The 26,840-nt window shown below is 39.6% G+C and overlaps 1 pseudogene; it reads left to right on the top strand.

Annotated features, from left to right (window-relative positions):
* Positions 1–1,122: 1,122 nt before the first annotated feature.
* Positions 1,123–19,361, top strand: LOC136461385 (uncharacterized; annotated as a pseudogene).
* Positions 19,362–26,840: the final 7,479 nt, after the last annotated feature.

Genomic DNA, 26,840 nt, shown 5'->3' with positions numbered 1-26,840 from the left:
CTCAATCAACAGTCGCCCCTACAAATGACCCACATATAAAGCAAACTGCAGCACCTTCTTACTCCTCGGGTCACTCACTCTAACCCATGAAAGAAAGGTGAGGAGGCTTTGGACATCTCCCAAAAATTGCTTTACTAAGGGGGAAGGTTTTGGTCTTAAATCTTTTGGTGGAGAGGTTGTAGACGGTAAGAAAATGTTATTCCACACTTTTTTTGAAGTTTTAATGGTTGGTTAGTAAGTAATTAGAGTTTTACTTTTCTCTCTCTTCTATGATGCTTGAGCTACTTATGAAGTAAATTAGACCAAAGTTTTGAATGTACTAGGGTAAATTAGAGAGGAAAACAAGACCATACATTTATTTGGTCCATGTTTCTTAATTTTAGTGAACAATTAGTTAGTTTTATGGATGTTTCATGTGCATGTAGATCTAGATCTAGGGTTTGGTTTTTTTATTAATTTTGGTTTTGTAAATTTGTGTTTGATGAAATTAGACTAGGGTTTGCATGAAAGATATTGGGTAAAATATAATTGTTGCTAATTGTTGTCTTTAAAATTGTTTATTATAATCAGCAAATATGTATTTTAATTATTTATGGATAAATGGGCCATTAATAATTTTCTTCTACCATGGTGTGTTTGTATGCTTCATGTAATTATATTTGATTTATATTCATATATATATCTGAAGTATATACAATTATTCTCAAGTAATTATTAATTTGATTTATTTTTATATATATCTGAATAAGTAGTCCTTTAATGTTTGTTTTGTTGTTATAAAAGATGGAGTACAAGAACTCGTGGATGTATGGTTCCTTAAGGTTCAAGATAGGTTTCCGTGAAGAGATGGATAAATTTATTAAAGCCGTAAAGAAGCATGCAACGACATTGATAGAGAATAAGGATACAATTATTTGTCCCTATAAAGATTACAAGAACCGTATGGCATGGACAGATGTGACTATCATTAGATCATATTTGATTATGCGAGGATTTGTTGAGGACTACATAGTGTGGATTCATCATGGTGAAACGGTTATTGTTAACGATGAGGATGAGGAGGAATACGACGACGAAACCCTAGAATCCCTGTCCCAATATTCAGCAGAGCTTGATGCACGAATGGATTCAGAGTTTGGCAATGAACAAGGTGGTGATGCTAATGGTTGGGATGATAACGACGAAGGTGGTGCCAATAATGATGGTGGAGCACGTGTCGGGGATGAATATGATTTGGAGGACATGATTTGAACCCTTGGACCAGAGATTTTACTAAATAGCTCGAAAGGTCTAGAAAATTTGAAAAGGAAGACAAAAACATCGAAGGAGACTGTGTATGGTGTTGAAAAGGGTTGTTCGACACATTAGACATTGCTACATTTTGTGCTTGAGCTACTCATCCTGAAGGCTAAGTATGGTTGGTCAGACTGTAGTTTCAATGATCTATTGCATCTCCTGTCATGGGTGCTGCCACAACCAAACTTAGTTCCCGCCAACACATACCAAGCGAAGAAGGTCATAAGTCCATTGACAATGGGGGTTGAAAAAATCCATGCATGCCCCAACCACTGTATACTTTTTCATGGCGAAACGTTCAAGTCACTGGATAAATGTCCCCGGTATGAGGCCAGCTGGTACAAGAACAATGACCTTTACGGTGGAAATGAATCCTCCACGAGGAAAAAGAGGAATAAGAAGGGTACAAAAAGGTGGTACAAGAATCTCAACCCCTAGAGAACACTTCATTAGGCAACGATGCAAAGTAGAGAAGAATTCCTGCCTTGGTAACGTGGTACCTGCCAGTGACCAACCACTTAAGACGTATCTTTCTAGACCCTAAAGAAGCCGCACTTATGACATGGTGGGATGATGAGCGCAAGGTGGATGATGATAAGATTGCACACCTGGCTGATTGTTGTCAGTGGCAAAGGTTTGATGAGAAGCATAAAGAATTCAGCGATGACCCAAGGAATGTATGATTTGGCTTGAGCACCGATGGAATGAATCCCTTTAATGAGAGGATGAGCGACCACAGCGCATGGCCAGTGATCTAAACCATGTACAACAACCCAACATGGTTGTGTCAGAAGAGAAAGTACCTTCTCCTCACTATTCTTATTTCTGGCCCTAAACAACTAGGCATTGATATAGACGTGTTCCTCGAGCCTTTGATGCAAGAAATGGAGAGGCTATGGAGGCATGGGGAGAAGATGTACGATGCGTTCCGAAAGGAGGACTTCATATATAGAGCAATAATATTTGTTACTACCAATGATTACCCTGCGCTGTTTGCTTTGTCTGGACAGATCAAAGAGAAGACGGGATGCTTGGTTTGCTTGGATGATACTACATGGGTGTACCTGGATGCATCTAAGAAGATAGTTTACCTAAGGAACCGATGCTTCTTAAAGACAAGTCACAAGTACCACAGCAAATTATTCTTTAGATTTTATGACAACGCCCTGGAGATTGAACCCCCTCCGGAGAGACGTCATAACGGAGAACATATGTAGAGAATGGTGAAAAACATACGCGTCGTCTATGGAAAGAAGAATTCGGATGGGACGAACAGAGATAGAAGCACACCTCCTGTCGAAGGAGTACCTTTCAAGAAATAATCGAACTTCTTTTAGTATCCGCCTTATTGGCCAGACTTGGAGGTCCCCCATGCCATTGATGCTATGCACGTGTAGAAAGAATGTCTTTGAGAGTCGCATTGCTACCTTGATGGACACAAGCAAGTCAAAGGATGGTCTGAAAGCACGGAACGACATGGTGCAGCTAAACGCGATGCCACAGGTTCACCCGGTACCTGAGGCTAATGGAAAATACACTCTACCCGCGGCGTGCTTCAACCTAACACCAGATGAGAAGAGAGCTATATGCACTTTCCTGAGGGGGATCAAAGTCCCGACTGGGTTTCAGCAAATATGAAGAAGCTAGTGTCGATGAAGGACTTGTCAATAACACACTACAAGGCTCACGATTGCCATGTGATGCTGATAGTGTTTCTACCTATTACAATCAGGGCTATAAAGCCAGAGTTCTTAAAAATGGCCATCACCCACATGTGCTACTTCTTTTCAAAGATCTCACAAAAGACGATTGGCAAGCAAGAGCTGAGTGACCTACATGAATTTGTGGTGGAGACAAAATCAACTGGAGATGTGTTTACCTCCTGCTTTTTTATATAATGAAACATCTCATGATTCACATGGTTCATCAGATACATACGTTGGGCCCTTGCTACTTGCATGAAATATGGTCCTACGAGCGATTCATGTCGGTTCTAAGTCGATACATGCATAATCGAGCATACCCTGAGGGCTCCATAATAGAGGGTTACAGTATTGAAGAAGTCATTGAGTGCTGTCAAGAGTACCTAAAAGTACAGAAAGGGATTGGTAAACCCGATTCTCGTCACAAGGGTAGGCTGGCTGGGAAGGGCACCAGTGGTAGAAAAATGTTCATCGACCATGATTACAAAGATATGAGTCGGACGCATTACAGTGTCTTGCAGAGTACATAACTGATGCAACCATACATTGATGAACACTTAGCTATCATTATGACAGAGAGAAATGGTTGTTCGGATGATTGGATCATGAAACAACACAAGCAACGACTAACTACATGGTTGAAGAACTAAAATATACCGTCTGGAGAAATCATAGACTCTATTACCATCAGTAGGTTGGCGAAGGGACCATCGAGACAAGTGACATATTGGAATGCTTATGACATCAATGGGTATACATACTATACCCACGCAAAGGATAGTAAATATGTGAACCAAAATAGCGGCGTTCAAATAGAGGCTCTCAATGGATTGGGGCGAAAGATCCAATACTTTGACATCATTGAAGAGATATGAGAACTTGACTATGGAAGGGATATAACGGTGGCTCTGTTTCGATGCCGCTAGATCAAACAACATAAACTGAACGAGATCAGATTGAGAATCCTAGACCTTAAGAATCTAGGCTACCAAGATGACCCTTGGGTGCTCGCTTCACGAGCCACACAAGTTTTTTATATGCCTGACCCACAAAGTAACCTCCTGAAGAAAAAAACAAAACACGTGGTTGCCTCCGGGAAACAGCACATTATTGGAGTTGATGGCGTGGACGATGTTGAAGCTTACAATAACTACGATGAAATGCCACTATTCATAGATTTTCCTAAGAAGATCAGTGTTGTGGAAAAGAACCTACCCAAAGACATATTGCCATAGGAACGAAAAGATATCAAGGGGAAAATCGTTACAGCGGGCTAGCTAGTTGTTGAACATGGAGTGTTTGTGTAAGTGTGTGTTTGTAAGACTTTATTTATGCATGCGTGTAAGACTATATATTTATGTATATATGTAAGACTACATATTTTTGTATGTATGTGTGACTACATTTATTATGCATGTGTGTGAGACTACCCTTTGCAACATTCAGATGAATCTATTCCAACATCCACTCTATTACTAATAAAACTTTATGAAATCACTTAATACTTTATAAAATGAAGAAATGACCAAAATAAAAGTAGATCTTGACGAGTTATACAACTTTTATATTCATCACCTTTACAGCTGAAATCATTTAGTTGTTGAAAATCAAGTTTGAAGCTGTCATTTTCTGAAATTTAAAATTTAAACTGTTCAAATTTTATCAAATAAAAAGACAACCAAAATAAAAGTTGTAGATAGTGATGTGTTTAATAACTTTTATATTCATCATATTTATAACTAAAATCATTTATTGGTTGAAAATTAGGTTTGAAGCTATAATTTTCTGAAATTCAAAATTTGAATTGTTCAAAATTAGTGATAAAGATAGATGACTAGACTAAAATGATAGAGCATGATTTAAAAAAATTTTAGGAAAAAAACCATTACATTTGGAGTTAGTATGAGGAAGAAAAACTAGTTACAAGTTTCAGCCACAGATTAAAAAAAGAAATCACACTTGTTCATCATTAATAATCATGAACAGTGTGATTTTTCTTTTTAATCTCTGGGTAAAGTTTGTAACTAGTCTTTCTCCCTCGTACAAACTCCAAATATGATGATTTTTTTTCTAAAATTTTCTAAAATCATGCCCTATCAAGCTACTATGTTGATTTGGTCATTATTTTCATTTGATAAAGTTTGAGCACTTTAAATTTTCAAATTTAAAAAATGATATGTTCAAATGAGATTTTCAACCATTAAATGGTTTCAGCTGAAAAAGTGATGAATACCAAAGTTTTATAACTCATCAATATCTATAACTTTTATTTTGATTATTTCTTCATCTGACAAAGTGATAGTAAATATTGTTCATAAATCAACATGTTTCTCGTATAGTTTATGAAACTATGAGTCATATATGAATTTGTGAACAATGTTTACTAATACTTTGTCACATAAAGAAGTGACCAAAATAAACGTTGTAGATAATGCTGAGTTCAACAACTTTTATGTTCATGACTTTTATTGTTGAAATCATTTAAGGTTTCAAAATCTTGTTTGAAGTTGCCTTTTATTGAAATTCAAAATTTCAACTTTTCAAATTTGGTCAAATGAAAATGTGATCAAATAAAAGTTGTACATATTGATGAGTTCTACAACTTTGGTATTCATGAGTTTTTCAGCTGAAATCATTTACTCTTTCAAAATATTGTTTCAAGTTGAAATTGTTTGAATTTTTAATTTTGAATCGTTTCAAACAAAGTCACATGACAAGATGACCAAAATAAAAGTTGTACATGTTGATGAGTTATACAACTTTTATGTTTATAATATTTTTATTTTATTTCATTTAATGTCATAAAATTATAGTCAAAGTTTTAAAATTTAAATTTTTAATTTTTATTTTCTATATTGTTTTGACTACAATTATTTATATATATATTTCTGCATATATATATATAATAATACAAAATATTATATTTGTGCATATATACAATCGTTTTTATATTACTTTATATTTTTGTGATATAAAAATACAGAATTAATAATTTATTAAAATAGAAAATATTTGTAGGGGCGGCTGGATCACGAGCCGCCCCTACAAATGCATTTGTAGGGGCGACTGGATCAGGAACCGCCCCTACAAATCGTCCTAAGTTTAAAAACAAGGGCGCACGGGTGAAAATGTGTTGGACGCTCTCTTCTTCCTCCTGACGCCATCAGGCTGCCCAACCTTTTCCCCGGCGCCCCGCCGCCGCCGCCTCTCGGACCTCTCCCAACACCCGCACCCCTCTCTGCACCCCCAGACCTCTCCCGACGCCCGCGCGCCCTTCTCTGCACCCACACACCCCATCTCCACGGTGGCAAGGGTTTTTGTGCCCCCGGCCGACGGCGCTAGGGTTTTAGAGCCCCCCGCCATCGCCTCCTCCCCATCGTCGTGCCGTCCACATCCATAACCCGGTCCGCTGCTGCCTTGTTTCCGACCTTGAGGTGCCACGGGCCTGCTCCCCGCTCTTCGTGGCCTAGGTGCGTCGGTGTCCGTGCTCCCTCCCATGGCGAGCGGCCACGGTGCCGGAGCTCTCCGGCGTCCGCAGTCCTTCCCTAGCGTCCACACCTCCAATGGCGGGCGGCCCGACTGCCCATGCTCTTCGACGTCCGTGCACCTCCACCGACGTCTGCGCTCCTCCACAACTTCCCCTACACCTGATAGGTAATTCGGATCCACCACTGCTGATGCTTTACCATTTAGAATTACAATTAGATACCAGAATTATATGGGTTTGTCTGTTGTCATACGGGTTTGCTTGTTGTTTGGCCTCTGGAAGCTTCGATTAGAATTTCCCCTGTTTTAAGTTGCTGGCTGTGTTAGGGGGTGCTTGGGGTCAACTTTTTGTAGTGGATCCTATGTCACCACGCCATAATGCACAATTCTTGCATTAGGAGCCTCTTTATGTCTGTGCAAATGGTTTTCTGTTTTATTTATGAACAGTTTCTACAATGTTATATACAGAACTAGGTTTGACGTAATATGCTGAAGGAATTTTTCATAAATTTTGACTGTATGCAACTATGCAAGTTTGATAGAATTGGATTGGATTTTGATTTGGAAGGCAAAACTGGCACACACACCAATTCACCTTTTTTGTAGCTATAGAATGAGTTTGAATTATTGTGCAATATTTGAGGAGAATCTATGATATGGCTTTTTCAAGCTAGTTTTTAACCTTCATATCTTGTTTTTGAGTATCCGCACATCTTTGCATGCATCAATTTAATATGCCAACTTAGAAATCAGACGTGTTGCCAAGAATAAAGCAATAATTGATATTGTGTAGCCCACAATTTAGTACAAATCTAAATCAAGTGTTAATATGACTTTTTAAAGTATGGTGTAATTTATATGTTTATGTATATTTATTTTAAAATATATGTGGTAGAAGTAGAATTTGCTGTTAATTTGGCTTTTGTGTTAATCAACCTTGTTGGCTTTGTGATAGTTTATTTGTTCCTTGTTACTTCATGACTATCTTGAAAAAATGCTTTAATCCTATGTTATATAGTTGCTTTCTGATGAGAACATTGTTATTTATCTCATTTGTGTGCCTGTTATCAATTGGTATAGGGAGGTTGGTTGGGTCCTTTCTTAAAAAAAAACTTTGTAATTTTGTTGCTGATAGTAATGGAATCTGATCCTGTGTTTCTTAATTCTGGTATCTAATGAAATACTACAATGCTGGTATATTGTTACTTTATAATAGTTAACTGTTAGAGTTTTAGTTTCTCAATATTGTTGTATTTGTTTTCTTTTGGATAGTGCAGCAGCATGCGTATACGTACATGCTCGTGTTGTACTGTACTGTATCCGCTCATAGTGAAATGAATTGGTCTTTGCATTGCAATCAGTATCGAAATTTCGGTGACCGATCCACTAACTCGATCGTCATACAACACGTTCTGCAATCTTATGTGATATAAATATTAAAAAACTATGAATATGAATATATTTAATGCATAAATAAAACTAACCAAATACAGGCGGCAGTGGTTGCCCACTAGCTCTACAGTAGTGGGTGAAGCCACAAAATTTAAGTTTCACCGTCACCTCATCAGATCAATTTCCCACCTTGGTTTGTGCTTTAGCTCCATGTTTCAGTTCTCAATTCTTTAGTTTTAGCTCCATGTTTTAGTTCTCAACTGTCTTTCTACAGTAGCTCCATGTTTATATAAATGTACTTAAAACCTTAGCTTATGTTATATTAACTTTTGTTGTAGTATCACCTTTTGTGACATCATAAATCATTATTTTAGCTTCCAAGTTTTTGTCTTATTACTTGTAATTTTTTTATTTATGTGTTATGTCCAAACTCTAGCTCTGACTGTATCTTTTTATTCCAAAATCTGGTATCTACTGAACTACTACTACTCTACTTGCTACTGCTAGCTACTCCTACTACTACTAGCTGGCTGCTACTCTACTCTCTTCCCTAGCTGCTGGCTGCTACTCTACTCACTTCCCTATACTACTAAGTGGCTGCTACTAAGTGGCTCACTTCTACTACTCTATCTACGACTACTACTGTATCTAAGTGGCTGCTGCTCTTAACTATATATGTTCTATGATGAGTAACACCGGTGCTTACATGAGACACCCCTTAAGGGTAAATTTGAACCTCTTCATCCGTAATATAAAAACTTCATATATGGTATGAAATACTAAACCGAAACTTGTTCTCTTATAGTGGAAAGAAGAGAAAGAAATGAAAAGAGACCCATACAAGGATGACCAACTCTTAGAGCTCGTCGGCGACCTTTGCAACTTCATATTGGACTAGATTGTACACGTCAAAGGCGTCTACCATGATCGAGAGTCCGACTTAGGTAGAAATCCTCAGTACCAACACATTCGTAAGACTGAAAGGCTAGCTCTAGGACGTTGATAACAATGTGTATGGAATTTGACATTGGTTTTACCTTGTGAATTATGTCTATTTAATGATGGATTGTATATATGGTTGTGAATTGGACTTATAATTATAGTTTATATAATACTCTTGTGCTTGTAGTCTAAGGGGTTCAGAACGTTGGTCGCGGGGCGTTCGGCAACGCGAACGCGGTTCGGAACGTTGGTCGCGGGACGTTCGGCAACGCGAACGTGGTTTGGAACGTTGGTCGCGGGGCGTTCGACAACGCGAACGCTGGATGGAATACGTGGAAACAAACAGTGTTCTGGTCGAATTTGAATTATAAATGTGAATTTTTTTGGCAGAAAAACGTACTGTAGAGGTGGTTCTAGACTGAACCGCCCCTACAAACAGGTATTATAGGGGCGGCTGGTACTATAGCAGCCCCTACCAGCCGCCCCTACAAATCGATTTTTAGGGGCGTCCTAAGAACTGCCCCTACAAATACATGATTTATAGAGACGGCTCGGTAGGGACGGCTGACCAAACCGCCCCTACAAAGGGTTACGAGCCGTCCCTAAAAAACGTTTCTGTAGTAGTGGCCTGCGCTGGTCTCTTTGCCGGCAGAGGGGCGAGCAGCGCCCCCACCCCCAGGTATCTCTTCCTTACTTCTGTTCGAAAACGAGCACTCAAACCCTAATGCAAGCTGCTTATACTTGGATCTATGGCACAATTACAAGTATATACATGTATTATACCAAAATTTATTGGGTGTACATGTGTACACCCATGTCCTCGCCCTGATCACCACGATGCTTTTTGGTTTCGAAATTTCCCTACATGTTTGCATCCCCTTGGGTCCTTGTGGATGACAAGTTATTATCCCCTAAAGGGACTATTTGGACTGAGTTCACTCTATCACTGTAATGATCAAGATTAATGAATATTAGAGAATGCTTTACAGTTTACACATGATCCAGTGGAGGAAAGGGATAAGTCTGATGGTTTGGCTTCATCAAAATTGATTTTGGGCCGCTGCAGCTTATGTTAGCTCGAGGCCCATCAACCTTGTAAAAAAACCTGCATTAATGGACCTTATTAGAGGGTCTGATGGTTTTGTGGCATTGCTTTACTGGTATTAACCCACAGTTTTCTTTAGAAAACAGTATTGGACGATGTTGATTAGAGCGGGTGGTGGTCATCGCATAAGAAGGTCAAAGAAGAATAAAAGAACTTGCAACGATGACAGAGAGACAGCAGAGTCATTGAATCCAGGTCTGCTTCTTCCTCGTTTTTGCACATGTTTTTTTACATCTTTATTTATGTGAGCATTCACAGTTGTGCTGTTTCATGTTTCTTTAACTAGGCGATATTCATCAGGACTCAATACAAGATGTCTGAAGTGAGCTCAGTGAAGAAGTTGCATCAAATTTGTGTGAAAGTGTTGTCTCAGTTGCTGTACTCTGTGGTGATTATTTATGCTGCTCTTAGTTTTCTGAATATATATCTACATTGCTGTATACATGATTCAAATCACAATGTTGTGTAGGAAGCTCTGTGTTATTTGCATGCTCGGGAATAACTATAGAATGCCAGGGGTGTGTTACAAGGTTTCTGACTTCAGCGAGTTTGGTTAGAGCTTTAAATGATAAAACAAAACACCCTGCTAACTTGAAGGTTTGCGCTGCAATTCATCCTTTAGTAAAAAATGATTGTTTAGTTAATATAATCTCGATCAATTTTTTGTTTTTTATTTATCAATATAGGTTGAAGTGCGCTATGAAGGCAATGTTGTCACAGGATTTTTGGGGAAATATGATTTAGATTATGGCCTTGCTATTGTCAATGTCACATCCTGCCTTGATGTTCAAGCTGTACGTCTCACGTGTGGTGGAGATGGAATTTCTTCCATGCACAAAGGTAGTAGCTTTAGGGCGTGGCATCTCTGGCAAATTAATGGCTACTGGTGGGATACTGACCCGCGATTCAAGAGAATCTGAAGATAGTGAAGAGCTTATGCTGTCCACTTGTAAAATCTGCGAGGTACACTTGCATTATGATATAATTTAATTTTAATGGGCTGTTCGCTGGGAGGAATTTAGAGGAATCTGGATGAATTTAGATAAATTTATAAGAGCGTAAACAGTGAATTTCAGCCATAAACAGTAAATTATGGCTAAAATTTTCACCAGCCGAACGCAGCCAATGTGTTTCTCCTATATGCGAGGCACACTCGAATTATGATAGGGTTATTTTAATGTGTGTCTGTTCCTATATGCAGTAAAGTGTATCTCAGGGGCAAGGCAATAGGAATGTGCTTCCTTTTTCTTTCCTTACATAACTCTTGTTCCATACAACTCCATTGTTTTGCTCCTGTGACCTTTTTTGTGTGAGATTCAAAAAAAAAAGGGCGTACCCAGTGCAGAGAGTTTCCGCTCTGTGCGGGGTCTGGGAAAGGGTGTCAGTGGCAAGCCTTACCCTCGCCTGTGCAATACGAGGAGACCGCGACTCGAGCCCGGGACCTTCCGGTCACAGGCAGTAAGACTCTACCGCTTGCACCAGGCCTGCCCTTCTTGTGTGAGATTAAAAAAAACCTTTTTGTGTGAGATTCAAAAAAAACCACTTTTTGTGTGCCAGGGTTGGGAATGTGGCCCACTTTTCAATACAGAAGGGAACCTTGTTGGCATGAACCCTTTTTTTGTTAAAGAAAGAACTGTGTTCCTGCCAACAACTATAATCTTTGAACGGTTGGAGCATTTTCGAATATTTCTGAGGAGTGAATGTCTCAAACGGTTACAGAACTTGAAGGCGTGCAGGTATGCCTTTTATAACTCAACTTCATTTTGTATGTTTGACCATTGTTGGTTCACCCTCTCTTTCATATCCCAATTTAGCCCCCCTCCTCGTCATGACATAAAAGGTGAGCTGTTTTGTATTCCAAAACAACTTGTGTGTCCGTGTGTTTGGTGGTGGTTTGGGCGGTGGGAGGCGGCAATAATTTAGATCGTTACTTGATGTTCCCTTTTTTGAAAACAGTTACTTGATGTTACTTTCGTAGTTTTTTTTTTGCATCAAGTTTTGAGAGGGAACACTCTTTACTTGGTGACATACATTATAAATGCAGCAACTTGTCAGGTTCCTAAATACAGTTTTGTGCCACAAAACTAAAATAGATCAGGCGAAACCATAAGCCAGGGCCATAGTAGAGCAACGAAATGAGCTTATTGGGCCACCATTTTTTTTAGCCCCTGCTCGGTTGGCCCTACTTTTTTTTGAGGTGAACGACGGGGAGATGGGGGGGGGGGGGGGGGGGGGGGGGGGGGGGCGCGGGGTGTGTTGTTTTAAAATCAACCCCACCTGATATATTGGTACCACAGATGCCGGAGTGAACCGGTGGGTGGTGGGGCTTGGCGCCCAGTTACAAGAATTACACGTAGAATGAAAGTGCTACATAGGCAAGTTATTACACCAGATAGTAGATAGATGAGGTTTGTTCCAGGGGAGGCAGCATCTCCACAGCTTTGCTGACTCTCGTCAGGCAGCAACAAGACGACCGTGGTCTGGGGTCATTTCTCTGAAAACTACATCATGGCGATGCTTCCATAGCTCCCAACAGATGAGAAGTAGAAGGGTAGCGTGAGCTGACCGTGGCATGTTGACTGGTGCAGTAGATTCCCATATTTGCTGGACATCTGCAACATCCTCAATTCTCCATCCAATTCTCCTCCAAAACTCTCTGGCAAAGGGACAGCCCCTGATTATGTGGTCAGCTGTTTCGGAGCTCTGATGGCATATATCGCAGTTGTCTTCCTGAAACACTCCCTTCTGCATCAAATTAGCTTTGCAATTGATCCTATTCTTAGTGAGTAGCCATCCAAAGAACTTAACCCGAGGGGGGGCAAAGTTATGCCAGATGAACTGGTACGATGGGCACGTACTGTCTCCCCTCAAAAGACGCCCTGCTGCCCTGCATATCATTCCTGCAAGCTGTTGACACCGAAATTTGGTTTGGAATGAAAAGTCCCCAAGAACAGGAATTATCAAGGAAAGCCGAAAATTTCAACAGGATCGGCTAACCAAGTTGCTGTCAGGATGACGTCATCATAGCAGGGGAATATGCCCCATTGGCAAGAACGACAAAGCACGGAGCGAAAAGACACGTCGGACTTCATAGAAGGGGAAGATTGGAGTCAAAGTTATCTTAAATTAGAAAGTTTTGATTTTCTTTTACAAGTTGTAACCGGTCTTATTCGACCAGGACTCGTAGTTAAGGCTCAGGTATAAATATTGAACCCCGGCTATTGTAATAAACATCTCTTATCGATCAACCAAAACAAGTATCTTTACTTTTCGGCTCAGGCCACCCCTTAGGAGTAGGAGTAGGAGTAGGAGTAGGAGTAGGAGTAGGAGTAGAGTAGATTTCGACGAGTTCTTTGGGCAAGCAGGGCTACATCGGACGACCTGACCGGCTTGTTTATGAGTATCCGCCACGACTTATATTGTTACTTGTAAGGCTGCAACAGACGATTGATCTCTTGCGAGTCGCGGTACAAGTTAGTTATCGATCTATATTGCTGTTTGTAAGGCTGCAACAGACGACTGTTGTCTTACAAATCGTGGTATAGTTTTGTGTTTCCAGACGCGTCCAGAGGCAGGCCCTAGGATTGATCAATTAGAATTCGATCGGCTAAAAGCTAAATTAGCTGATGAGAAAGGCGATTAGTCCAAAAAGATTACCAATACGACAGTTGACAAGGGTAAGACAGATTTGAATGATAGGCATCAACTGGACTTGAGGAGTAGTAAAAGATCAACTATGAGCATGAGTCGAATTGGGGAAGAATTGGCTCAAGAGGTCAAGAAAGTGATCACCAACAGATGACCGAATGCCATGATCTCCAATTATCCTTGGTCAAGGAGGGCCAGTGAGGTGAGACTGAAAAAGCCCATGTAATAATTTTGGAATAAAATCATTTTATCCCAAAATTAGGGGGCATGTGTTGACACCGAAATTTGGTTCGGGATGGGAAGTCCCCAAGGACAGGAAATATCAGGGAAAGCCAAAAATTTCAACAGGACCGGCTAACCAAGTTGCCGTTAGGATGACATCATCATACCAGGGGAATAAGCTGGACTTCAATAGGCACTGAGCTAGAAGACATGTCGGACTTCATAGAAGGGAAAGATTGGAGTCCAATTTATCTTGAATTAGGATGTTTTGATTTTCTTTTTCAAGTTTGTAACCGGTCTTATTCGACCAGGACTTGTAGTCAAGCCTCATGTATAAATATTGAACCCCAGCTATTGTAATAGACATCTCTCATCAATTAACCAAAAGAAGTACCTTTACTTTTCAGCTCAGGTCACCCCTTAGGAGTAGGAGTAGAGTAGATTTCGACGAGTTCTTTGGGCAAGCAAGGCTGCATCGGACGACCTGACCTTCGGCTTGTTTGTGAGTATCCGTCACGACTTATATTGTTACTTGCAAGGCTGCAACAGACGACTGATCTCTTGCGAGTCGCGGTGTAAGTTAGTTATCGATCTATATTGTTGTTTGTAAGGCTGCAACAGACGACTGATCTCTTACAAATCGCGGTATAGATTAGTTATCGATTCGTATCAACTTTTACAAGGCTGCAACAGACGACTGATCTCTTGTAAACGTTGGTATCAATCAAAGTTATCGATATTGTGTTAAATAGTTTACTGTTTAATATAATATTACCGATTGCCTGATTTAGATTGAGATTCGTTGGTCTTATCTTTTTGATCTGTCATCTGCTGATTACTACCACAGTTGAATTCAATTCTTAACGTTAGATCCTATTTTGATGACCAATCTATCTCAATCTTGATCGTACATGGCGGGTGTTTGAAGCCATTTTCTATTAAGAGATAGATTCATTGATCGTCAGTACCCGGTATGATTCCGCTATCAATGCTGCATCAGCTGACTCGATCTGTTGATAGCGTGTCAGATTAGACACTGTCGATTAATAGATCTATCTATTAAGAAGAGCATGGCGTCAACCACCCGTAATGCCCCCATCAGCTAGTTTGCCAATGACTTGAGCTTCCACACATATGACATGCTTTCACGATCTCTTTGTGATATAAGTAGATCTATCGACCGTTGGTCTTTGATCTAGGGTTCTACTGTCAATGCTGCATCTGACGACTCGATCTGTTGACGGTACAATAGATTGGGTCTAGTTGTTTGTAAATTTATTTATATCCAACGGATGAGTGATCGTATGCCGTGCGTCACAATCACTGGAATCGGCTGTTTTAGCCGATAGCCCACTTTGTTGAGGATGTACCGGCTATTTATATGCTTTTACTTATTTTTGTCCTGGTTAAAAGCTAGTATGTCTCTCACGTGTATGCTTACACGTCTATCCTTACATCTTTCGCATGTTTTCGTGATCATCGGCTAAGTTAGATCTATGCAACTGAGTAAATAATAATTGTCAATATGTTTGTTTTGTTTACATTACATCATGAACATGCTGGATATCGACTCTCTAGTCGATCGCCCTATCGTGTTGGCCACTTAGCCATGTATTTGAAATTGTCTGGACAACACCGGTATATTCTACCTTAAATTACTGATCAATTTTCTCTCCTTGTCAATTGCAGGGTCAAATTGACTGGCACGCTCTCGATCATGACCATCCAGTCTGGTGCTCTTCCTAAACCCGGAGAGAGGTCGGGATCTGCTCCGCACGGTTTCTCTCGGCTCGCTGCTGTGTGCCGTCGGCTCCCTGATGCTGCTTTTTGCCGTCGACACAAGCAGCTTCATGTGGCCATCCTCAAAGAAGCATATCCTCTCATCAGTGCCATTGCTAAGGACTATGTCCTGAAGCATCATCGTCAATTTCTCCAATTCCTCGGCTGTTCGTGAACTTGGCGGCGCTGAAGCTGTGACCTCAATCGAGCCGATAAGACTTCCTGGACAGAAGTACCATGTCCAGCAAAGTGACTGTGGAGGGCCGGCAAACATGTAGCCAGAGGTGCCTCATCTAACCAAGTATCCTTCCAGAAATCAGTGCTTCGCCCATCTCTGATGTTGACTCTAGTTATGTGCTGGTATGCCGGCAGTAAATTTCTAAGTGCTTCCCAGTGCGTCCCAGCTAGATCACCCTGCAGAGAGTCCATATGTATCTGCCCTCTTACCCAGATTGCCCAGGCGGAGCCATCAGGGTGGTGTAGGTGGTGAATGAGCTTCAGAAGTAGACTGGCGTTCTGTGTGTTGAGGCGTCTGATCCCAAGCCCTCCATCCTCTTTGGGCTGACATACGTTTTCCCAAGCTACCAGGCACTGAGCTCCGCTGACTTTGTCCGACGCCGTCCACAAGAAAGCTCTTCTTCTCGCATCCAGTGCATCACAGACACCAGGAAAATCCAAAGTTGGTGTTTCACTTTTTTTTTGTTAGTTTAGCTTTTAAGTTGATTTTGGGCCTCACACTAAAGCTTGTGTTAGGTCAAGATCCATCATCCTTGGCATAAAACCTTTATTAGGGCACTTGAATTAATAGGTGTGATGATTTTGCAGTGTTGGTTTACTGGTTTTGACCCACATTTTTGCCTTTTCTTGAAAAAAAAAACAAAATTACTTCAGTACTGGTGAGACACTGGTACCTGAGAACAGTGGTGCTGATCTAACAAGATGCTTGAAGAAGAATAAAAGAACTGATGATCTCACAAGCTTGAATATTAAGAGGACTGATCTTGAAAATAAGCTTTATTTGAGCAGCTACAGTTGTGCCATATCATGTTTCATTAACTCGGTGACTTGTGTCACGGATCAAATGGTTTTACATTTGTAATTCATAATAAGTACCGCCTCTTAGAGTTATACTTTGATACTTTCATATGTTAGTGTTAATCAAGTAACACTGTTACACTTTGTTTATGGGTATTTTCATGCAGAACCACTTCTGATTTGTTGCTCAGGCTGTCATCAGATTCTAAAATTTACAATTGGATATTATGTACTGAGTTTTGTGGTGATTATTACATGATAGTCACTAGTCAGTATTAGCATGTCAGTTCCAATAACTTGACTTTACTGCACCAGGAAATAGTGATGTTCCAAAGCCACCAATAGATATGTCTGGTGAGTCAACATTTCCTTTTTGATTACTACAACCAGATATGGACAGGTTGACATTTGTAATGCCAAACAGATATGTAACTTAACTACAACCATGTAAAAACAACAACAAAAAAGGAAAATATTACTATTTTCCTTTTTTTTTTTGCTTTTACATGGTTGTAGTTAAGTTACTATTTTCCTTTTTTTTTTGCTGCTTTTACATGGTTGTAGTTAAGTTACATATCTGTTTGGCATTACAAATGACAACCTGTCCATGTCACCTGGTTAGGCTGGGATTGGAGGGCATGTCGTTGATCTTGACGGGCAATTTATTGGCATGAGCTTCTATGACATGCAAAGAACTAGACCTCCGTACCTATCATGGGATGTGATTCTGGATGTCTTGGCATATTTTAAGACAAAGTGGTATGTTTGGATTTCCTTCTGGAATTAAGTGGCTTTTATTTAACATGTTCAGGCTTAGAGCGTGCACTTGGCTGCAAGACTAGTGTGAACAGTTCGTTTTAGAGTCTTCGTCCAAACAGGTATTCTGAATTTGAAATACATCATCATATTCATATTGTGAAGTTTCCATGTCGCGCATGCTTGAACTTCTGCCACAGACATTACATCGTGTGCAAATTGTTGGATTGCAGTTGGCCTGTGCCCAAGGCATTTTGGTGCCCTGCTGAGCTTGCTGGCATGGTGGGTGAGCCGCGTGTTCAAAGGCGAGGCAAACGCAGCCGCCCAAAGTGTCACGTCCCAAAATTTCTGATTTTGGATTGTGCATAGAAAACATTGGCCCTGTTCGGCTTAACCCATATTTGGCTTGTTCGGCTTTTTTTTTTTAGCCGGAACAGTATTTTTCTCTCACAACAATTCAGCCGGAACAGTGTTTTTCAGCCAGTTTCAGCCAAGTTTCAGACCAGCGAACAGGGCCACTAAGGCCATGTTCGGCTTACCCCATATTCGGCTTGTTCGACTTCTTTTTTCAGCCGGAACAGTGTTTTTCTCTCACAACAATTCAGCCGGAACAATGTTTTTCAGCCAGTTTCAGCCAAGTTTCAGACCAGCGAACGGGACCTAAATAAAGTGAATTATTTTAATATTTGGATAAAATTTACCAAGTTTAGTTTGAGCTAGCGCAAATTTAGTTATAGGAAAAACGTGAATTTTCAAAGTTTTCTAATTTTGATGAGTGTTTGGATGATGTGATGTTTGCTTGTTGCTTCTTTGTGTGTTGAGGGTGAGCAAAGTCTTTAAAATGCGTTAGTAGGTCAATTTTCCTTCTCCGGCGCGCCGTTATCTTTTTCTACAATCAAATTCTTTGTTTCTCGGCTCAAGTTTTCGTTGGGAGCTTCCTAAAATCTTTTCTTTGTAACGCAAATCATTCCTTTCAGTTCCTCGTCCGTCAATCAATCTCTATAAACTTCTCGGAAAATTTTTCAGTTTTTTCTAGAACTTGTTCCTACTTGTCTGTGAGTATAATTTAATTTTAGATGTTCCAAATTATCTTATCATGGGCTCCAAATACTTTATTTGGGTTCCTCATATTCCATAACGTCTATGGAAAATTTCCCAAATTTTTAGAGCTTTCCGAGTATTTTTCGTGGCTTAAATAATAATTCTAGACTTTTCTAGAATTATTTTATCCACGAAATTAATTAATTTTGAAAATAATAAATCTCTCATTTTTCCCAACGGCTCAAAGCTCATGTGCAATAATCCTAATAAATCATAAAGGTCCCATGCATTTATTTACTAATAGGCTTTAATGATTATTTAGGCCCATTAGTAAATGTGGAGAGTGCAACATCAATTAATATCATATTGCTAGTTGATGTAGATATTGGTAGTTTTTCTCCCTATAAATATATACCAACCCCTTGGGCAAAGCACGCCAAAGCTATCGTAAGAAGAGCCCCTAGTTTGGGAAATTTCTCGTATAGTAAAATAGATTTTTCTCCTCCTTCTCTCGTCGCCGCCGCCGCGCTGCCCAACCGCATGGAGTTCCATTGTGGCCACCTTCCTCCAGTCTGGAGTTTGACTATGGCCATATCAAAGTTCCGTGAGCTTTAATCTATTATTTTTCTTCTTCTCCTTTCTCGTTGCGTTTGATAATGCTTCGGTGTTTATTTTTCTCTTCTGTGCCGTGCTGCTCGGGTACAGGCACCGTCGATGGCACTGTCGGGCAGGCCCTGCTAGATGCCGCCTCGCGCAAGGGCGAGCACGTGTGCGCGCTGTGCACGGCCGCTGCCCAGTCCGGCCATCCTCTCCTTCGTGCAACAAGTCGAGCCCACCTCTGTGCAGCTGCTGTTGCCTTGGTCGTGTGGTGGCTGTACGGGAAGCCAAAGGACGAAGACGAGATAATTACGAAATTACCACTAGTTCGTAATATCATCGTCGTATATTCGTTTTAAGTCTGTGAATCGTTTCAATTGCGTTAGATTCGTATCGATGTGATCTACATGCTAGTGTGTTTTTCATGTCAAGTGACTTTTATATATATGCTTAAATATTAATTTGATTAATATGCATGCAACTAGTTTTTATAAATAAAAGCAACATAATTATATACAATGCTCTTTTACAAATAAGTTTTAACATGACTAGTTGCTACCATAAATATGTTTCTAAATTATAATATATTTAGTCTAAACAGACATATCAAATTTGATTAGATGTTCTCACATGTCAGTTTGTATTTGCGAGTTAAAGTAGAATTGGCATAAATGATATCAAAATATTTATAAATAAAATATGATTAGCTTCAACCCTGTCTTTAAGTATAAATATGATTTGTTTAATCTAAATTAATACTACTCACATAGTTTTTCCTAATTAACATAAATCAAGCTTATAGTCTTCTCTTTTCTTTTATAATATAAAACCCTGTAGTCGTTTCTTTACAACTGTAGTTCCGATTAGCATGCTTTTCGTGTTCGTATGTTCGTTGCGACATGTAGAACATCTTTAAAACCTTTTTACTTGTTGTTTCATATGTTTGGTGTACTGTTCTAATTTAGTTCTATTGTTTGCTTCGTGTATGATTGCATGGATGCTTGTGTGGTGCTTTATGATCATGTCCAGTCGATGAGAAGTACGTTGGTGAAATAGAAGAAGTTGGTGATCCAAAAGAAGTCTTTTGGAGGTTACAATTTAATAGAAGAAGGATCTGAGTTTAAGGTAAGTATAGCATGGGATCTTCATTGTTGTTCTATACACCTTTAATCATTTAATCCATACTGCATGTGTCTACCTTGACTACCACTAATGATTTCCTAGTACTTTGTTACCTTGTACCTTGTCACCTATGGTTTATTGCATTGGGTAGTATGATGCTAGTGCTCAATTAAAAACTATGATCTTGTAACTTGACTAATGGTATATGCAATAAACATTAAAAGATGATTTTTGGCAACATGAAACATGGGGCATTGTGTTGTTTTTATGGAGCTCTAGATTTCTCTCCGTAAGAACTTATCTGTAAGCGAACATCCGAGACTTACAGTACAGCTGTGAGGTCTACATGGCTCTGGCTTTAGCTTAGTATAAGAACCTTTTCTAGCTTGTTAGAGGTTACCTTTATGGAATAAGAATGACTTGACGAATCAAGTATAGGACATCATCTACTCTTATGTGTATAGGCTGTGTGTCATTGTGCCATTCAATAAGGGGGTTCCTATATCTGTTTGCCGAATAAATCTAGTGGCCCTAACTTGTTAGACGAACCTTTGAAAGGCTTCATAGTGAACCTTGCCGACCTTCCTAGGTAGTGGGTCAAGAGGCTGATCACCTCGGGCAAAAGGGTAAATCACGACTCACAGTGAAAGTGTACAACCTCTGCAAAGTGTAAAACTGGTATATCAGCCGTGCTCATGGCCATGAGCGGCCTTGGACCCTTACGGAATAGATGATGAACATTGATGATACTGATGATAAAGATGCTCATTAATGATTACTGTTTATACTATTTATTATTTTTGTTTACCTAATCATGTGTTTATATGGGCTTGTGATAAACTTGTTGCTACTTCTATGCTAAAATTGTGATAATTAAAAGCTAATCATAGTTAAACCAGTGTCAACCTTTTGAGCCTCATGAACCCCATGTTATATTTGTTGAGTACGACATGTACTTACGCTTGCTTTACTTTTTAAGTCTTTGGATAAACATCCCGGATGGGTACCAGATTACTAGAGTTGAGGAATTAGACTTGTGATCAACCAGTCAGTTGTCCCTATGGAATTGGAGTCTTCACCTGAAAATCGGAGTTATCTTTTCTATTGTTTGTTGTCTAAGGTTATATCCTTTATACTAAGTACGTTATATATTGAGCATTGTCTTTCGATATTACCCTTATTTGTAGCTAAATATAATATTTGACTTCCTAGGCTCACATATGGTGTGTATCTAGTTTTATTCTTAAAATCAGGTGCTACAAAGTGGTACCAGAGCAATGCTGACTATAGGACGCAAGCTTATTAGAAACTGATCGTTCTAAAGTTTAGAATTTGCTACAAAAACTACTTTTTCATCTCCTTGACTAGTTGAATTGATTATTTCTTATCCTTGTCCTATTTTCTTCTCTCCTTAATAACTTCATTTAAGCAATTGCTTCTTATCTCCTTGATTTTTATTTCTTTGGTTTACTAAAGTTTTCTAATCCCACCTTATTCAAATTTGCGATGGCCTTTCATGATAATCCACTCCTTAGGATGCCCGCCATTGCTACCGAAGCATGTGTAGTTTCGATGTTGTGATGCATGCTTGTCTTGTTTGGTGTGTTGCTTGTTTGTCATCCCTATCTTTGTGATCCAAAGGAAGGTCCTAAAGACTACACCAACACAAGGATCTTCGTATGGAATATTCAGAGTTTAGCAAAACTCTTGTTAAGTGGGGTAGCATCCTCTACAAAGCATCGTTGACCTTTATCTTCCTTGCTATCCTGTGCAATTTCCAAATCCACTTTATCATGTAAGTTTATTCCTTCATCTCATGAATCCTGAATCAAGGAAGTGAGGAAGCGTGAAGATCTTCTTAATCTTTCTCCCTAGTCTCTCTGAATCTCCGGACGAGATTCCTGTTAAGTAGGGTAGTTTGTCACACCCCAAAATTTCTGATTTTAGGTTGTGCATAGAAAATACTAAATAAAATGAATTATTTTAATATTTGGATAAAATTTATCAAGTTTAGTTTGAGCTAGCGCAATTTTAGTTATAGAAAAAATGTGAATTTTTAAAGTTTTCTAATTTTGGCGGGCGTTTGGATGATGTGATGTTTGCTTGTTGCTTTTTTGTGTGTTGAGAGTGAGCAAAGTCTCTAAAATGCGTTAGTAGGTCGATTTTCCTTCTCCGGCACGCCGTTATCTTTTTCTATAATCAAATTCTTTATTTCTCGGCTCAAGTTTTTGTTGGGATCTTCCTAAAATTTTTTCTTTGTAACGCAAATCACTCCTTTTAGTTCCTCGTCCGTCAATCAATCTCTACAAACTTCTCGGAAAATTTTCTAGCTTTTTTTTAAACTTGTTCCTACTTGTCTGTGAGCATAATTTATTTTTAAATGCTCCAAATTATCTTATTATGGGCTCTAAATACTTTATTTGGGTTTCTCATGTTCCATAATTCTCTAGGATTTTTTCTCGAATTTTCAGAGCTTTCTGAGTATTTTTCACGGCTTAAATAATAATTGTAGACTTTTCTAGAATTATTTTATACACAAAATTAATTAATTCCGAAATTAATAAACCTCTTATTTTTCCAAATGCTCAAAGCCCATGTGCAATAATCATAATAAATCCTAAAGGCCCATGCATTTATTTACTAATAGGTCCATTAGTAAATATGGATGGTGCAACATAATTAGTACCATATTGCTAGTTGATATAGATGTGGGGAGTTTTTCTCCCTATAAATATGTACCAACCCCTTGGGAAAAGCACACCAAAACTACCGTAAGGGGAGCCCCTGGTTTGAAAAATCCCTCGTGTAGTAAATTAGATTTTTCTTTTCCTTCTCTTGCCGTCGTCGTCGCTGCCGCACTACCCAACCGCGTGGAGTTCCATCGTGGCCACCTTCCCCCAGTCTGGAGTTTGACTATGGCCATATCAAAGTTTCGTGAGCTTTCATTTGTTATTTTTCCTCTTTTCCTTTCTTGTTGCGCTTGATGATGCTTCGGTGTTTATTTTTCTCTTCTGTGCCATGCTGCTCGGGTACAGGCACCGTCGCTGGCACTGTCGGGCGGTCCCTGCCAGCTGCCGCCTCACGCAAGGGGGAGCGCGCATGCGCGCTGTGCACGACCGCTGCCCAGCCCGGCCATCCTCTCCTTCGTGCAACAAGTCGAGCCCACCCTGCGCAGCTGCTGTTGCCATGGCTATGTGGTGGCTGTAAAGGAGGCCAAAGGATAAAGACGAGGTAATTACAAAATTACCACCAGTTCGTAATATCGTCGTCGTATATTCATTTTAAGTCATTCGAATCATTCCAAATACGTTAGATTCGTATCGATGTGATCTACATGCTAGTGTCGTCGTTTTTCATGTCAAGTGACTTTTATATACATGCTTAAATATTAATTTGATTAATATGCATGCAACTAGTTTTTATAAATAAAAGCAACATAATTATATACAATGCTCTTTGCAAATAAGTTTTAACATGACTAGTTGCTAACATAAATATGTTTCTAAATTATAATATGTTTAATCTAAACACACATATCAAATTTGATTAGATGTTCTCACATGTCAATTTGTATTTACGAGTTAAAGTTGAATTGGCATAAATGATATCAAAATATTTATAAATAAAATATGATTAGCTTCAACTCAGTCTTTAAGTATAAATATGATTTGTTTAATCTAAATTAATGATACTCACATAGTTTTTCCTAATTAACATAAATCAAGCTTATAGTTTTCTCTTTTCTTTTTATAATATAAAACCCTGTATTCATTTCTTTATAACCATAGTTCCGATTAGCGTGCTTTTTATGTCTGTGTGTTCGTAGCGACGTGTAGAACATCTTTAAAACATTTTTACTTGTTGTTTTATATGTTTGGTGTACTATTCTAATTTAGTTCTATTATTTACTTCGTGTATGATTACATGGATGCTTGTGTGGTGCATTATGATCATGTCTAGTCAGTGAGAAGTACGTTGGTGAAATAGAAGAAGTTGGTAATCCAGAAGAAGTCTTTTGGAGGTTACAATTCAATAGAAAAAGGATATGCGTTTAATGCAAGTATAGCATGGGATCGTCCTTGTTGTCCTATATACCTTTAATCATTTAATCTATATCGTATGTATCTACCTTGACTACCACTAAGGATTTTCTAGTACTTTGTTACCTTGTCACCTATGGGTTATCGTATTGGATAGTTTGATGCTAGTGCTAAATTAAAAGCCATGATCTTGTAACTTGACTAATGGTATATGCAATAAATATTAAAAGATACTTTTTAGCAACACGGAACAAGGCGGCTAGAGCATTAGGCTATTTTTATAATGCTCTAGGTTCCTCTCCCTAAGGATTTATCTATAAGCGAACATCCGGGACTTACAGTACAGCTGTGAGGGCTACAAGGCTCTGGCTTTAGCTCAGTATGAGGACCTTTTCTAGCTTGTTAGAGGTTACCTTTATGCCGTAAGAATGGCTTTACGAATCGGGTATAGGACAATCTCTACTCTTATGTCTATAGGCTACGTGTCATTGTGCCATTTGACAGGGGTCCTATACCTGTTTGTCAAGTTAATCTAGCGGTCATAACTTGTTAGACGAACTTTTGAAAGGCTTTATAGTGAACCCTGCCGACCTTCCTAGGTAGTGGGTCAAGGGGCTGATCACCTCGGGCGAAAGGGTAAATCATGACTTACAGTGAAAGTGTACAACCTCTGCAGAGTGTAAAACTGGTATATCAGCGGTGCTCACGGTCACGAGCGGCCTTGGACCCTTACGGAATTGATGATGAACACTGATGATACTGATGATAAAGATGCTCATTAATGATTACTGTTTATACTATTCATTATTTTTGTTTACCTGATCATGTGTTTATATGGGCTTGTGATAAACTTGTTGCTATTCCTATGCTAAATTATGACAATTAAAAGCTAATCATAGTTAAACCAGTGTCAACCTTTTGAGCCTCATAAACCCCATGTTATATTTGTTGAGTACGACATGTACTTACGCTTGCTTTACTTTTTAAATCTTTGGATAAAAATCCCGGATGGGTGCCAGATTGCTAGAGTTTGGAGGAATTAGGCTTATGATCAACCAGTCAGTTGTTCCTGTGAAATTGGAGTTTTCACCCGAAGATCGGAGTTATCTTTCCTCTGTTTGTTGTCTAAGGTTATATCATTTATACTAAGTACATTATGTATTGAGCAATGTTATATCCTTTATACTAAGTACATTATGTATTGAGCATTGTCTTTCGATATTACCCTTATTTGTAGCTATATGTGAGATTTGACTTCCTGAGCTCACATATGCTGTGTATCTGGTTTTGTTCTTAAAACCAGACTGCTAGACTATGAACAACCAGATTACATGAGAGAGGATTATAAGCCACTACTCTCGAAACATTATTACACAAAAGTAAGTCTTTCAGTTCCCAGATTAGCCCACTTGCCGAGCAACAATCATAGTCTCATGATGTTGTTGCCTAAACCACCATCATGGCGTCTATCTCTAGCACGACCTTTTGAATCCCGAGCTCAGCAGCTCTCTGCAAGCCTGCAGACAGGCAATAATCTCTGCGTGAAACAACTCCAAGACTTTCCCAGCCTACCATCGCCTGAGCTAATGACAGCTCCACCACCACGCAGCACAAAGCCTCACCCCCTAGAACGATCACAATGTTTAAAGGCTCCATCGCAATTGAGCTTCACAAAGCCTTCAGGTGGCCTACACCATACTACTTTTGGTCAGGGTGGTGCAGGCTCCATACCATTATGTTTGAGAGATGACCATTACTCCGCATAAGAGCTGATTAGCTGTGCACTGCTTCTCGACCCTTGTCCTTCACGAACTCCACACCTCTCCACCACCAGAGGTACATGATAATGATGACTAGCTTGGCGCTATGTTTCTTCCTTTAGTTTTAGGCCCTGTTTGGTTGGGCTTTTGGCTTTGGCTTTTGGCCCCAAAAGCCAAAAGCCCAACCAAAGGGGCTGCTTTTGGATGGTGCTTTTTCAGAAACAGCTGCTTTTCCGTAGTTTATTTTTGAAAGCTGGTTTGACCCTGCTTTTGGCTTTTGGCTTTCTGCTTTTCGAAATTGGTGGAATAAAAAGCTCTTCCATAGTTGTTTCAAGAGAGATAAAGATAAAATGTATATTTTATACTTGTTTAACCAAACAGCTTTCAGCTTTTCTACAGCTCACAGCCCACAGCAGCTTTTCCACAGCTCACAGCCCACAACAGCTTTTTCCCACAGCCACAGCTCAACCAAACAGGGCCTTAGTATATCATCCACCACTCCGTTGGCTGAGAGCATGGACGCCGTATGTGCTCTGGCATGTTCTGTTTGATATCCTATGGGCTTGGTCCATATAATATTTAATAAATCAAATAAAACTATATGGTACATAACATTAAGCGTTGTATGATTTAATACCGTATGAGATTTTAACTGAGCATTTACTCAGCTTATTTGGTTGAAAAATTATCCATCTCAATTGATAAGCTGAGAAAAGGACAAAGGAGTGCTACACGTGCGCGCGCCACAGCCGCCGCCGAGGCCGAGGGCGAGGCAGGCAGGCGAGCGGCGAGCGGGCGGGCGTGGCCAAGTTTTGCCACTTAATCCACATAATCACGGGAGTTTCTCTCCTTTATGGTGGAGGCGAACTGATTACGCCAGTTACCGTCTCTCCACTGTCTCCGTCTCCTGGGATCC

The sequence above is a fragment of the Miscanthus floridulus genome, chromosome 6 (genome assembly GCF_019320115.1).
Source record: "Miscanthus floridulus cultivar M001 chromosome 6, ASM1932011v1, whole genome shotgun sequence".
Lineage (NCBI taxonomy): Eukaryota > Viridiplantae > Streptophyta > Magnoliopsida > Poales > Poaceae > Miscanthus > Miscanthus floridulus.
This window is presented reverse-complemented; position numbering and strand designations above follow the sequence as displayed.